Source organism: Protopterus annectens, chromosome 3.part0 (genome assembly GCF_019279795.1).
Source record: "Protopterus annectens isolate FY-2018-M chromosome 3.part0, PAN1.0, whole genome shotgun sequence".
In the NCBI taxonomy this organism is placed as follows: domain Eukaryota; kingdom Metazoa; phylum Chordata; order Ceratodontiformes; family Protopteridae; genus Protopterus; species Protopterus annectens.
Window position 1 is genome coordinate 392685267 of NC_056731.1, and position 14170 is coordinate 392699436.

The 14170-nt window shown below is 42.6% G+C and overlaps 1 protein-coding gene across 3 annotated transcripts in view; it reads left to right on the plus strand.

Moving 5' to 3' along the window:
- Window positions 1–14170, plus strand: part of RALA (RAS like proto-oncogene A) — a 734484-nt gene that overhangs the window by 465047 nt on the left and 255267 nt on the right. The gene's annotated exons all lie outside the window — the stretch shown is intronic.

Below are 14170 nucleotides of genomic sequence, written 5' to 3' on the forward strand. Positions count from 1 at the left end.
AAAAAAAAACTTTTTATGTTCTCTACCCAGCAAGGAGGGGGAAGGACACTGAGCTGGGTCAAAGTCAGGCCAACCAGTGGGCCTTCTAAATGTGAAATCCCAGTAGTAATGGCTAGTGCAACAGTGAGCTACTCGGACATCTGTTACAGCAAGGTTTTAGAAAAATATATACCATACCTGTATACATGCAAGCATGCATAGATAGATATATCTGTACATGTAATTGTGTGTCGATACATATGTATCTCTGCATATACTATATTTGCTGTATCTACACAGACACACACATACACATATGCATGTTTGTGTGCATGTCTTATATATATATATATATATATATATATATATATATATATATATATCATGTGCGTATATACACTGGATGTAAAAAGTGCACACGGCCCTGTTAAAATGCCATGATTTGTGATATAAAAAAATGAGACCACAACAAATTATTTCAGAACTTTTCCCACCTTTAATGTGACCTATAAGCTGTACAATTCAATTGAAAAACAAGCAAATCTGTTAGGGGAAAAATATAAAAAATAAAAGACTTACAAATAAGCTGGTTGCATAAGTGTGCAAAGAGCCGCATTGCTGTTTAATTTGATGTCATGGGAAATCTTATAAGGCTCTGCACTTTATTTTGACATTGTCCATATGAAATGTTTAACATGTTAGATCAAATACCTCAACTTAAGTTTGTGCAGTGCAATTATGGACGAGACACCTTTTAAGAGTAAGGACTACTTTTTCCCTTTTGCCTAAAATGTGATTCGTAATTTGCAAAATCTAGTACTGTCAGTACTGTATGGCTCAGACAACCGCTTCCAGCTATTTGTTAAATTTGTTAAAAACTACTCACTTTATCATTCCTAAATGTGTTGGCAGTTTTGTGACGCGTACAGTGATTCTGCTAAGCAGTTTCCTTCAGAGACTCATCTTTGTCTACACTACTCTGATAAATTTACTTTTTCGACAAAGTGAGGATATTTACAACTTGAGGAACTTTTTGAAGCACATTTTCACCCATCTTTCCATTTCCATTTCCGAGTGTTTCAGACTTCATTTTGTCTGCCACATACTCCATAATTCAGTGGAGTTATGGCATAGGCGAGTACACAGTTTGCTGGGAACAAGGCTAGTTGATGGGCATTGTGTTATGGATGTATTGACAATGGAACAGGGTGGATGAACTACGTAAGAGATTACTCACTGGAAAAGCACCACCTCCTAAACAACCACATTTGATAAAAAAAAAAAGTGAAGAGCAATTCAAATGAGTTTTTGCTCATCGGGATGGGCTCTTGGCAGCAGCACACATCTTATAGTTGGGAATCGCTCATTAGTGATGGCAGCCAGTCTGTTATACTTGCCTTATATGTTTAAGGTCACATTGAAGGGGAAACCAATTGTTGATGACTGTATTGTGGGACAGACTCTTGCAGCACTTTGGTCATTTTTTTTTTCACACTGAAGTGATTTATGTTTATATCCCTTTTGTACATTAGTACACATATTTTTATATTTGTTGTTGTCAGTTTTCATCTGATTCAATATTTTCGTTGTCGGATCCAGCCGGATCTGACCTCAGCGCCTTATACCAAAGCTTTAGAATTCAGAGATCTCGGACTCCTCCTCTACCTGCAGTTGCCCTGTCCTGCCTGAATTACCTCGGATCTTGTTTGCCGCCTGACTAAACCAGACGTGTGGACTGAGAGCTCCATCATTCCTCACAATAAATCAAAACTTTTCTTCCCCTTTTCTCAGAATTTTGATGGGTATTATTAGGCTAGAGTAGTGTTAGGTTATTAGTAGTTGTTTAAGGTAGATCAGTGTGATTTTCAAGTGTTTTCTAATTTTGACTTCTGTGTGTTCCAGTTTATATAGTATTAATTTAGTTAGTAAGCTAGTATTTTAGATAAGCATAGTGAACATTTATATACTTCTTCATAGTTATTCTGTTTTTGATACCAACAGGTTTTAAAAAGTGGTCCTCCTATTAGCATAAACTACAACCCCCCCCCCCCCAAGACCCATACTTGCTATGTGTCTACTGTTTAGGGTCTTTCCACTTGCAGGATTTGTGTTCCATTTGTGCTGCGTTCTGCACCAGAGCTCTCCAGGGAAGAAGAGAGAAACCAATTCTAAAAGACCTTCCCCCACAGACAGGGTCTAAAATGTCTTTGGACCTGAAGCCTCCACTGCTTCCCCTTCCTTTGAGAAGAAAAGAGATGAGGAACAGGAGAGAGTGAAAGAAAAAGAGAGAGGGAGAAGGACAGAGATAAGGTGAAAGAAAAGTCTAAAGCAAAGAGACCAAGAAAAGGTCTCGACCCCACAGCTGTTGCAGGTGCAGCACTTAAAATTTCAAGACATTTGGATCCGACTGGTCTTAGGATCCAAACTCCTCACTGAAGACTTCTTTAACACCAGGGCCCATTAGCCCCAGGCTTCATTCACCAATCTACAAAAACTACCCTTGAGGTCCACTTTGCTAGCTTTGTCCTCTAGGAGCCTCACCGAATTTGACATTGACTGAATAGTGAGGAAGTTTTGAGGACTCTGATTCAGCTGCAGTTCTCCCAGCTCCATCCTTAAGGAAATGACTGGGATCAGCCTCTTCCACCTGGCTGGTTAGCTTCCTATGTCATCCCCTTTCTTGGAGCCTGTGTATGTTGGATCTATCCTTCTTGCAGTGCCAGCTTTGGATTCGATAGCCCTAGAGACTTTGGCTGTGACATCTTCCCCCACTCACTGGACTCTGATGCACTGTTGTTGAGTAGAGTCCCAGATCCAGAGTGTCTGTGTTGGAGCTTCAACGGTGGAGTCAACCCAAAGTTTTCAGAGTCATCCCTGTTACTCTGGGTTTTGGCATTAGACAGCTTGGTTCTGAGGTCCTCCTCAGAGCTTTCAGCCATTGGAATAGGAGAGCTTCTAACTCTGCTAACCTAGGTGGCTCTTCAGTTCCATTGGCTGAGTCAGTTTTTGAATCTGTGAAGAGGACCGTGACTAGACCAAGACAAATGGTACTTGCTCAGTGTTTGGATCCATCCAAACTCCCTCTGAAGACTGCTCTTACTTCCTCACATATTTTGCTAGACAAGGTTAGACTGTTCAACCCCCAAAAGACATATCTTTTGCAGACATCCTCATATTGATGAATCCGCAGAGGGGGGATGATCCACTGAAACGCCTTCTCCTGATGAGTCAGTGTTTCTCGAAGCCTTTGGGTCAAGTCCTTCAATGTCCTGTGTGGTCCCTCATCCCATTATCTTAGTCAACCTCATTACTTAGAAAGCCTGGAAGGAGACTGATGTGGCAGAGCCCTGTGCAAAGAAGCCAGACAGAATTTTAGTTGCCCCCCCAAAGATGGAAAACCCTGGGGTAAGGGTCCCTCTGTAGATGCCATGGCGGTAGCAGTAGCCATTAAAAAGGAACTGTCTGAAGAGAGTTCCTTTTTCCATTCCCCCCTACAGAGAGCCCAAGCCATTAAACAGATTGGGGAAACAAGTTTTATGCTTCATTCAACTTTTCTCTTCATGCGCTTAAGTACATGGCTCATTTGACACTTTTCCAGATGGATTTGATTAAGGAACTCTCTAATTCCCTGGTGGGAAATTTTGCCATTGAATATACAAAAAACTGTGGATTCCCAGTTGTTTACTTACAGTCATCATCGAATGTTGCCATGAGAATGCTATCTAAGCAGCAGATTGCATAGGTAGTACTATGTGATGTCATGCCTGGATGTAACTCTGCGACTTTGTAGGAAGCTTTAAAACGTCCTTCATAAATGCCCCCTACAATGGCTTCCCTCTGTTTGGACCAAAAGTCAAGGATATGCTTACCAGAAATGAACAGGAGAATAAGAACTTGTCTGCCATTTGAATCCATTTTTTGACAACTCGGAGGCCTTCCTCCAGGAATCAAGAAGGGGGAAGAAAAATGTGGCTCAGGGTTTTCACCAGGACACTTCTGAAGATAGGCCTGTTAGAGGCAGAGGCAATTCCATGGGATGTCACCCACAAGGCAGAGGCAGTCCATAATACCAAGGTTTCCGTGAGCTATTCACAGAAAAACGTTATCCCCCAATGCTTGCCCATCTGCTGCAGTCTGGAGGCAATCATGGGATGCGTCTGCTTACACCCTTTAGCCTGGCAAAATTTAACTTTTGTTTCTTGGGTGCGAAGGATCATTACCAGAGGTTATACAGTACCCTTTCTGGAAACCCCAAAAGCAAATCAAATGATTCTCAATACTTCACCAAATCAGTTGGAATTCTCAGGAATAAAAGTTTCAAAGCTACTGGACAAAAGTCATCCAACAGGTTCCCCCAAGACCATCTATAATCTGGAGTCTGTTCCAGGTTCTTTTTAGTTCCAGAGAAAGCAGGGCACCTAAGACCAAGTCTGGATCTCAGCAATCTGACTCACTTTGTAAAACGCACAAAATTCCGGATGGTCACAGTACAGTCTATTCTACCTGTACTGTGAAAGGATGATTGGATGTGCCCTATAGATCCCCAGAATGTCTACTATCATGTCAAAATCCAGCGGGAGTCCAGCAGTTTCCTCCTTTTCTGACTGGGAGCCAATCACTATCAGTTCAGACCCACTGATCAGTCTCCCCACAGCCCCTCAGGTGTACAGCAAGAGAATGACAGCTGTGACAGCCTATCTCAGGCTACAGGAGATCCAGTTATTACCATATCTGGATGATGATTGACTTCTAACTGCTACCTCCTTGGATCTACTTCTGTTTCATCATTCATTCCTGTTACAACTGACAGCACATCTGGACATTTCTGTAACCACCAACAAAATCAAGTTACCTCCTACTCAGTCCATAGAATTCATAGGTTGCCAGTTAGGCACTGCACATCAGACAGCAAAACTTGCATCACCATGAGTCAAGTCAATCAGATCCCTAGCTGTCTAGGTGGTAAATCATTCCAGATCCCAGGCTCAACTGGTATTACACCTCCTGGCTCTGTCAGCTTCCTCCACAGTCATGGTTCCTTTAACGAGATATCACATGAAAGTTCTGCAGTGGATGCCAGCTGTGCAGTGGTCTCAAAAAGTTCACCCCCTTCACTACATAATACACATCACATAGGTCTGGTCTGCAGGGACTACATTTCATGATGGATTTTGCCCAATTCAGTAACATGGATTTTGTCCAATTCAGTAACCTTGGGCAGACTGTTCATCCTCCAATACCCAGAATCACAGTAACTGTAGATGCCTTCCTTCTTAGGTGGGGGGGGGGGGCGCATTCCAAAGGGAGATCAATCCAAGGGACATGGTCTATGATGCAGGCAAAGCTTCACATCAGTATCTTAGAGTTAAGAGCAGTCCTCATACGTTGCAGGCACTACAGGACCATCTACCAAAGAGTGTGATTGCCATACACTCAGGCAATATTTCAGTGCTTGGATACATCAGCAAATAAGGTGGAGCTCAATTGTACCCTCTTTGTCGAGAAGCCATGAGAATCTGGCAGTGGATGATGTTTTTGAGCCGCTTTCTAGCAGCAGTGCACATACCTGGAACACCCAGCATACTAGCAGACAAACTGAGCAGGACTATACTACTGCCTCATGAGTGGTCTGTCAACAAAACAGTGGCAATGGAGATTGTCAGCAGCTGGGACCAACTTTGGTGTGGCTTTTTTAAGTCGTACCTCACAAAATGCAGAAGTTACTTTGCCCTCATCCCTCTACAGGGACAGTAACAGAGAGATGCTCTAGTCCATCCTTTGTCGCCAGGTCTCCTTTACACCTTTCTATCTATCCCTGTTATCACCAGGTTAATTCAGAAAGAAGTAGAGTGCAAGGCCAGGGTAATCTTCATTGCCCCTTCTGTCCTCATCAAGTGTGGTTCCCTTTTCTGTGCCTTCACCTAGTTCACTTTTTTTAATTTCTCCAAGTCTTTTGGGTTTTGAATACCATGACAGAAATGGATCCCATTCCTAAGTCAAAGTATGATTAAAGTTTGTGAAATTAGTATTGTTTCAATCTTTGATGTCAGCCAGAAGAGCTCTTCACAGCACCCGCAGTGTGCCCAGTAATGAGTCCTTCTGCAATTCATACGGGGTTACATGTATTGGTAATATCTCTAAATACGATTGTAGATTTTTTTTTTTTTTTTTTTTTATAAGACACGTTGCTCCTTCTACTATTGGAACTGTCTGGGTATCTTCCACATTGTTCTCATTTCTGTCTGCAGATCCTGCTATTTTATGACTTTGTGCCTCTCTGTACGAAGTACACTGTAATCACTGGGTGTGACAATTTCAGTGATCAATGCTACCTTTGCCATCTTTTCATGGACCGCTAGCATCTATCTTTGGAACTTTTGGCAATGGGTGATACCATATGATATAAACTTCATCATTTTCTGTGATGCTTTGTGGCTTATGTTTCCAGTGTTTTCAGCCACTTCAATACCATAATGTTTGTACAATCCCCAGTGCAGCAGTCTTGCCACATTATTATGCCTTTCAGTATACAGTCCTTCTGCCATTAGTATGTCACAACCAGCAATGAGGTGTGCAACTGTTTCCAATTTGGTTTTACAAAACCTACATTTGTCTGTTTCTCCCACATGTTCAGTGGACTTTGTAAACCAGCGTGTATGCAGCCCAGTGTCTTGGGCCACCAATGGTAACCTTTCATCTCTTAGTTTGAATTCCACGTCTCCTTAACCATTCCTGCGTTTGTTCCTGATCAACATGAGGTTCTTCCAGATGTTTTCTATACTTGCAGCTATATTTATACATTTTCCACATTTCTTGCCTTCTCATTTGGTCCTTTACCTTATATTCTTTCTTTTGTTTTTTTTTGGCACATTCAGTTGCTGCCTGATTTTTTATCTACTTCTCTTTTGATTTCTGTTCTTGCTTGACGCCGATATGCTTCTGCTAGATTAAGCAGAGAAGTCATCTTAGATTTGTTCTTCTCACGTTTCAAAACATTCACTATGTTTGGGACTTGTGAGGTCAGCAGATGTGTGTGGAATCGCACAGTTGCAATCAATTTCAAGGAGGCCCAGCCATCCTTCAGAACAGGGAATATATATTCTTGGTATGCACTGATTTTTATAAGTCATTTGGTGAGCATGAAACATCCTTCTTGTTTTTGTATATAATCTGTCCAACACGTTTTGGGACCAATCAGTCATACCAGAACTGTAAGTTAGGACAGGAAGAGCAAAATTGGTTTATAGCTTGGATTTTGTTCCTAGATGTCAGCGCTGTATTCAGGATTAATTCTAGAGTATTCCTTACTAAGTTTTATTCACATATGTTCATGTTTTGTTGTTGATCCTTCATCAGTCCCCAAATATTTATACACTCCATCTTGCTCAAATTCTTTTACATTACATTCTTGTCCCAAACTAGTTTTCCTGGTGCTGCAGTTTTCCTGCTCTAAAGGTTGTTTTTGCACATTTATCAAGACCAAATGACATTCTTATATCATTTGAAAACGTTTTGATTAAGTTGTACCTTCAGTTCCTCATCTGGTGAGCTGTACAGTTTTAAATCATCGTCAAAGAGAAGATGAGAAGTCTTTACACTTTGTTTTCTAGGAGCCAAATTATAGCCATTACCTAAGCTGTTAAGTACATAGCATAATGGGTTAAGGGCAAGACAGAATAGCAGTAGTGACAGAGAGTCATCCTGGAATATCCTCCTTTTAATTTTTATCCCTGGGATAATAATTTATCCTTTATCATGGCTTAATTGCAAAGTGATCTGCCATTGTTTCATGGTCACTGTAATGTAGGGTGTATCTTGTACATTTTAAGCACTCTTTTTTTTTATCAATAAATGTGGGTTACTATCAAATGCTTTTTTGCAGTCAGTTCTTGCCATACTTAGATTCTTCCCCTTTTTACAGTTCTCCAGTGTAACTTAATTTAACAAAAAAAAAAAAAAAAAAAAATTATCCTTTTTTTCCGTATGACTTGATTTTATTGGCCTTTTGTTCTGCTGCCAGAATTGAGTTTTCTTCTAAATGACTATAATCTCTGTCAGCATCAATTCCTGTGTATAGTTTATATGTTGTTGGAAGGCAAGTTATTGGCCTATAATTTTTAGGGTAGCATGCAGGTTCACTCCTAAGTAGGAGCACTGTTTTTCCAGTTCTTAGCCAGGTTGTTTCTGTTAGGGGTGCGCATATAAATAGTTCTTCTCATGGCTAAATCTTCATGCAAAGATGTTGGTACTTTTAACCAAAAGTTAGGTACTGCATCTGGGCCTGGGGTTTTCCACTTAGCTTTTCTTAACTTTGTTTCACTCTCTCTGGCTGTTACTTCATTCCCATTTCATATCCTGTACCTTTAAGCTTCTTATTCTTTCTTTTACTTCTTCTATCCATTTAGCATCTTTGTCCTGTTCCACAGGATCTTCATAGATAATTCTCCAAAATGTATCTATTTCTTCTTTTTTGGGGCGATCTTTCAGATGTTCATCGTGTTACACTGCTGCGGTCATTATACTTGGGTTATCCTGCCGTCAGGCGGTCCTGCAGTCGGCCAGAGTTCCAAAGTCTTGGTCCGGCGTCGGTTGCTGTCGCCTCCTCCCTGACGTCAGTGCGACAGGGGTATATAAGATGCAGCCGACACCAATTTCTTCAGTCTTTCTTGCCGCACGGTGCCCGAAGCAAAAGCAGTTCGCAAGTGCCGGTCGGCCGTCTCCTGAGATTTTCATTCCGAATCCAGAACCGAAGTCTTCTACAAAGCTAAGTACCCCATTGGGGAAACTTTGTATTGCCTCAGACCGATGTCAGTAAAAGTTAATAACAGTATTTCTTGTGGGAAGCAAATACAGCATAAGGATTTCCATTCCTATTGTATCCCATGCCTAGGCCCTGACCACGACGTTACGGGTTGTCGGTTTTGTGCTAGGTTTAACAACCGCGCTATTAAATGTTGGTTTGATTTTGCCCGACATTATTTTGGTAGAAAATTAAATTATAACATGCCGTCGGAACTTCCGACGACCGGAATACACAGAAAGCGCAAAGACAAGGATAGGCATCCGAGGCCCAAAACTGTCGACGAAGCCTCTTCTAGGCCAGTCACCGGTTCTCCGGTTTTCAGCGAGGCGCCTTCGCAACCCCTGACGACCGCTTCTGTAGAACCACAAGCCGCCTATGACTCCCACGTGGAGATGGCTGGACCTTCGGATGCACAAGCTCTTCAGCCTACCGAGACTAACCTTTCAGAGGGATCCGGAGCAGCTGAGCAACCCACAGCTACAGAGTGTAACTTCAGACCTACTCAGTTAAGCATTAAACCCTCAGCTAAGTTTAAGCCTCCTTTAAAGTCAAAGAAACAATTACATCATTCTCCAGGACAGGCCTCCATGCCTAAGAAACAAATGCTCAAAATGGCCGAATACCTAATTACTCTGATCAGGGGGTCCCATCCCCCTCCTGATAAAAGGCCTAGACAGGATGCAGACTATGACTCACCCGACCAAGTGTCCATCTCTTCTGATTCATCCTCAGGCCTAGGATACTCTTTACCCCTTTATGAGGATTCTGATGCTGAGGAATCAATTCCATCAGCCTCCCCGCCGGAGGACTACTCCTTTGGGGAAACCCTACATACCATGAGGGAGCATTTCCACTGGGAAGGCCAGGATTACTCAGAATCCAAGAAAAGGCTCAGAGACTTCCTTTTATTACCTCAACACAGACCCCTTGGTATTCCGCCATTGTTAGATATTGTGGATGATGTTTATACTGAATCCAGCTTAAATCCTGATTCCTTACCTCCAGCCCCTGTTAAACCTGACAGATACTACAGAGTCCCTGACTCACATAAATTTCTGTATAAAAGCCCAGTCGCTGACCCTGAAACTATTTCTCAGGGACCCAAAGGAGTTAAGGCCTCATCAGCCAAGAATCCAGTTCCCTCTGACAGAGATTTCAGAGCATTAGACAGATGGGGAAAGAAAGTATATAAGTCTGCAACTTAGCAATGAGAGCCTTAAATTGCCAGTTTCACATGCTAAAATATCAGCAATTTTTACTGTCTCAGTTAAAACAAAAATGCTTCCAGAATCAGATCCTCCTAATTTTAAAGAAATGCAGGATTCATTGCATGCAGCTGAACAAGTGGGAAAACATACTTTGCAATGTGGTTTTGATTCTCTAGAGGCCTCCTGCAGAGCAGCGTTACAGGCTCTGTCATTAGAAGACATGCTTGGCTAAAAGAACATACGTTACCAGATCATGTTAAAGCAAAATTATTGGATGCACCTTTGCAGCAGGATGTGTTATTTGGATTTAAGGCAGAAGAGGTATTAAAGAAAATGGAGGATAAGGCAAAATCTATGCAAACGGTGAAGGATTTCTTACATTTTCAGCCTCCTAGATTTAGCAGAAACTGGCCAACTAAGAACTGGTCCTTTCCAATTACAGACAGACTTCAAAGGGGAAGATACAGATGTCCAAGAGGTAGAGGTCAAACACAATGTCCTTATAGGCCTCGACAATGGGTTGCATCAGGCCAGAAAGAAAGGGAAGACAGGCCACAGCCATATAAAAAGCAGCTCCAATGACTTCCCACTACAGCTGCCAAACAAATCCTTCTTGGCAGCCCCCTTGGGAGGAAAACTGGCACTCTTCTTCCACAATTGGCAAATGATCACCAAAGACATACGGGTTCTCAACATTGTATTTCAAGGTTACAGGTTCCACTTTCACACTCTACCAAGGTTAAAAGGAATGCCAAATCTGCCACCAAATCAATGGGCAGGGGCTCAAAAACAAATTACAGCACTCATGGATATGAGAGCTATTCAAAAGGTACCATCACAGGAGCAAGGACAAGGATTTTACTCAAGACTCTTACTGGTACCCAGAAAGGACAAAGCCTGGAGGCCCATTCTGGATCTTTCATCTCTAAACATTTACTTGGATGTCTCAAAATTCAAAATGTTGACACTACAGCAGCTTCTTCCCATGCTGGGCAAGAAAGCTTGGCTCGTGACTTTGAACCTCAAAGAGGCATATCTGCATGTCCCTATCAGACAAAACTGCAGAAGATACCTCAGATTCATAGCTGGTTCAATGCACTACCAATTCTCTGCACTGCCCTTTTGGCTTATCTACTGCGCCCAGGGTCTTCACAAAGTGCCTGGCACCAGTAATTGCATTTTGCAGACAGAAAGGAATTCAAATTTATCCGTACCTGGACGACTGCCTGATTCAAGCAGAGAGCAAGGACATTCTTCTACAGCATCTGGCGTTTGTAAGAAAGTTATTAAGTTGCCTGGGATAAACAGTAAACGAAAAGAAATCAAAACTAGTGCCCTCGCAAGAGATTATATTCCTGGGTGCCAGCTTGAACACAACAGCCCAAATGGCTTATCTCACACCAGACAAACAAGGACAGGACAACTGACTCAATACTTTCAATTGATGTCAACAAAGACCCAGCTCCTTGCAAGAAAAATTCTGCAGGCCTTGGGTTACATGGCATCCTGCATGCTACTAATTCCATATGCCAGACTGCATATGCGGAAACTGCAATGGTACCTACAATGGTACCTAAAGAATGTATGGTCTCAACACTGTCAAAGTTTGGAAACAGTTACACCACTAATCCCTTGCCTTCAACAGGAGTTTCAATGGTGGGCTCAAGCTTGTCACCTCAACAAGGGACAGCCTTTTACACAACCCACAGCCAGGCAAACACTGACAATGGATGCATCGGATTACGCCTGGGGAGCACACATGGCAGGCAAATGTATTCAGGGCACGTGGACCGCAGAACAAAGGCATCTTCACATCAATCAAAAAGAGATGCTAGCTGTACAAAATGCGATTATAGCTTTCATGGACCTGCTGCATCCAGGACAACTACTACTAAAGACAGACAACACCACAGTTATGTGGTACATAAACAAGCAAGGGGGCACTCACTCCTACCCCCTATGCAGACAAGCTATGACCTTATGGAACACAGCTATAAACCTTCAAGTTCATCTGCAAGCGCAATTCCTGCCAGGAGAGAAAAACACACTGGCAGACGACTTAAGCAGAAACATCAGGGATCCCCACGAATGGGAGTTGAATCCACAAATATTCAGAATGATAACACAGAAATGGTGGAGCCCGGACATAGATCTGTGTGCATCCCCAATAAACTGCCAGCTACAAAAATTCTGCACAAGGAGTTACCATCCACAAGCATGGAAAGTGGATGCCCTCTCGTTCAGCTGGAAGAACCTACAAGTATACGCTTTCCCACCACTACCTCTCCTGCCAAAGGTACTCATAAAAGCCAGGCAGGAAGAGCCAAAGATGATCCTGATTGCACCAGACTGGCCACACCAGCAGTGGTACCCAATCTTAAGGAGCTTAGCACAAGAACCACCCTGGATTTTGCCTCAAATCCCACATCTGCTGACTCAGCACAACAAACAAATACTACACAGCCAGCTAAAGACCTTAAACCTAGCTGCATGGAAGATTCCTTAGTCAAGCAAGCAATGCCCCTCTCCAAAGCTGTTATGGGTGTCATTCTGGAGGCCAGAAGGCCTAGTACCAGGAAAGCCTATTTGGATAAATGGAAGAGATTCTATGCCTGGAACCAAGCTCACAGCCTTTACCCTCTTATCCCAAACATTCCTCAGATACTACAATACTTAACTGAGATGCTGGACAAAGGACTTTCCTCATTTTCCATCAGGACAGGATGTCTTTACGAACTAACCCTACTTTTATGCCAAAGGTGGTATCCAGTATGGCTCTAAACCAAACTATTCACCTGCCAACTTTTTATCCTAAACCACAGAATAAAGGAGAGAGACTACTGTACTCTTTGGACATTCACAGGCAGTTACGCTTCTACTTGGACAAAACCAAAGCTTTCAGAAAATCTGAAAAGTTATTGGTAGCATATGCTGCAGGAGCACAGGGAAAAGCCATTTCAAAACAGACTATTTCAAAATGGATAGGACATTGTATACATTTCTGCTACACATACCATGGAAAACCTGTACCTAGCAGCATTAGATCTCGCTCCACCAGGGCAACAGCCACTTCAACTGCCTACCTCAGAGGAGTACCTACCAAGGATTTTTTGGAAGCAGCAACTTGGAGTTCTGTACACGCCTTCACCAAGGATTACCATCTACCTCTATACTCTAAATCCAGAGCTGGCTTCACCACTGCAGTGCTGCAGGGCCTTATAGCCACCCCAAATGCCTTATAGGACCAGCCACCCTTCCTCAGCTTTGGGATTCTACCCAAGTGTAATGACTGCAACAGTGTAACACGATGAACATAGTACAGTTTTGTACCTACCATAAATGTAGATGTTCGAGTGTAGACACTGCTGCAGTCCAGGTTACCCTCCCTCCTTCCCCTCTTACTGGCTGGTACTTACCTATGCCTTCTACCCTTACTACCTATGGGGAGTATTTGCTGGTAGCTGTAAGTTGTTTTTTGCTTTTCTTATGTATGTTTTATTAGCAATTGGAATTGCCTACATATTTAGAGGCACCTGACATCTGTGGCAAGAAAAACTGAAGAAAATGGCGTTGACTGCATCTTATATACCCCTGTCGCACTGACGTCAGGGAGGAGGCGACATCAACCGACGCCGGACCAAGACTTTGGAACTCTGGCCGACTGCGGGACCTCCTGACGGCAGGATAACCCAAGTGTAATGACTGCAGCAGTGTCTACACTCGGAACATCTACATTTATGGTAGGTACAAAACTGTACATTCTTTGCGCTTCCCTTTGGCTTATCTACTGCGCCCAGAGTATTCACAAAATGCCTGGCTCTAGCCATTGCATATTGCAGGCAGAGAACTATCCACATTTTCCCACCCATTGTGTTCACATTAAAGAAGAGTTTTATATTTTTACTACGGCTGCTGTTTGTCTTTTGGAATTGTATTTTGGAATAGCATCTGCACTCCAACTTATTAACTGACTACATCGTGGTGAGATCAGGTTTCTGCTTTTTACACATTTTCCCATACTTGGACGATTGCCTGATTCTGGTGGACAGTCAGTTTTACTTCAGCACCTGGCATTTGTAAAAAGACTCCTAACTTCATTGGGGTACACCATCAATGAAAAGAAATCACAACTTGTGCCCAGTCAAAAAATTGTATTCCTGGGATCAAGCTTGAACACAAC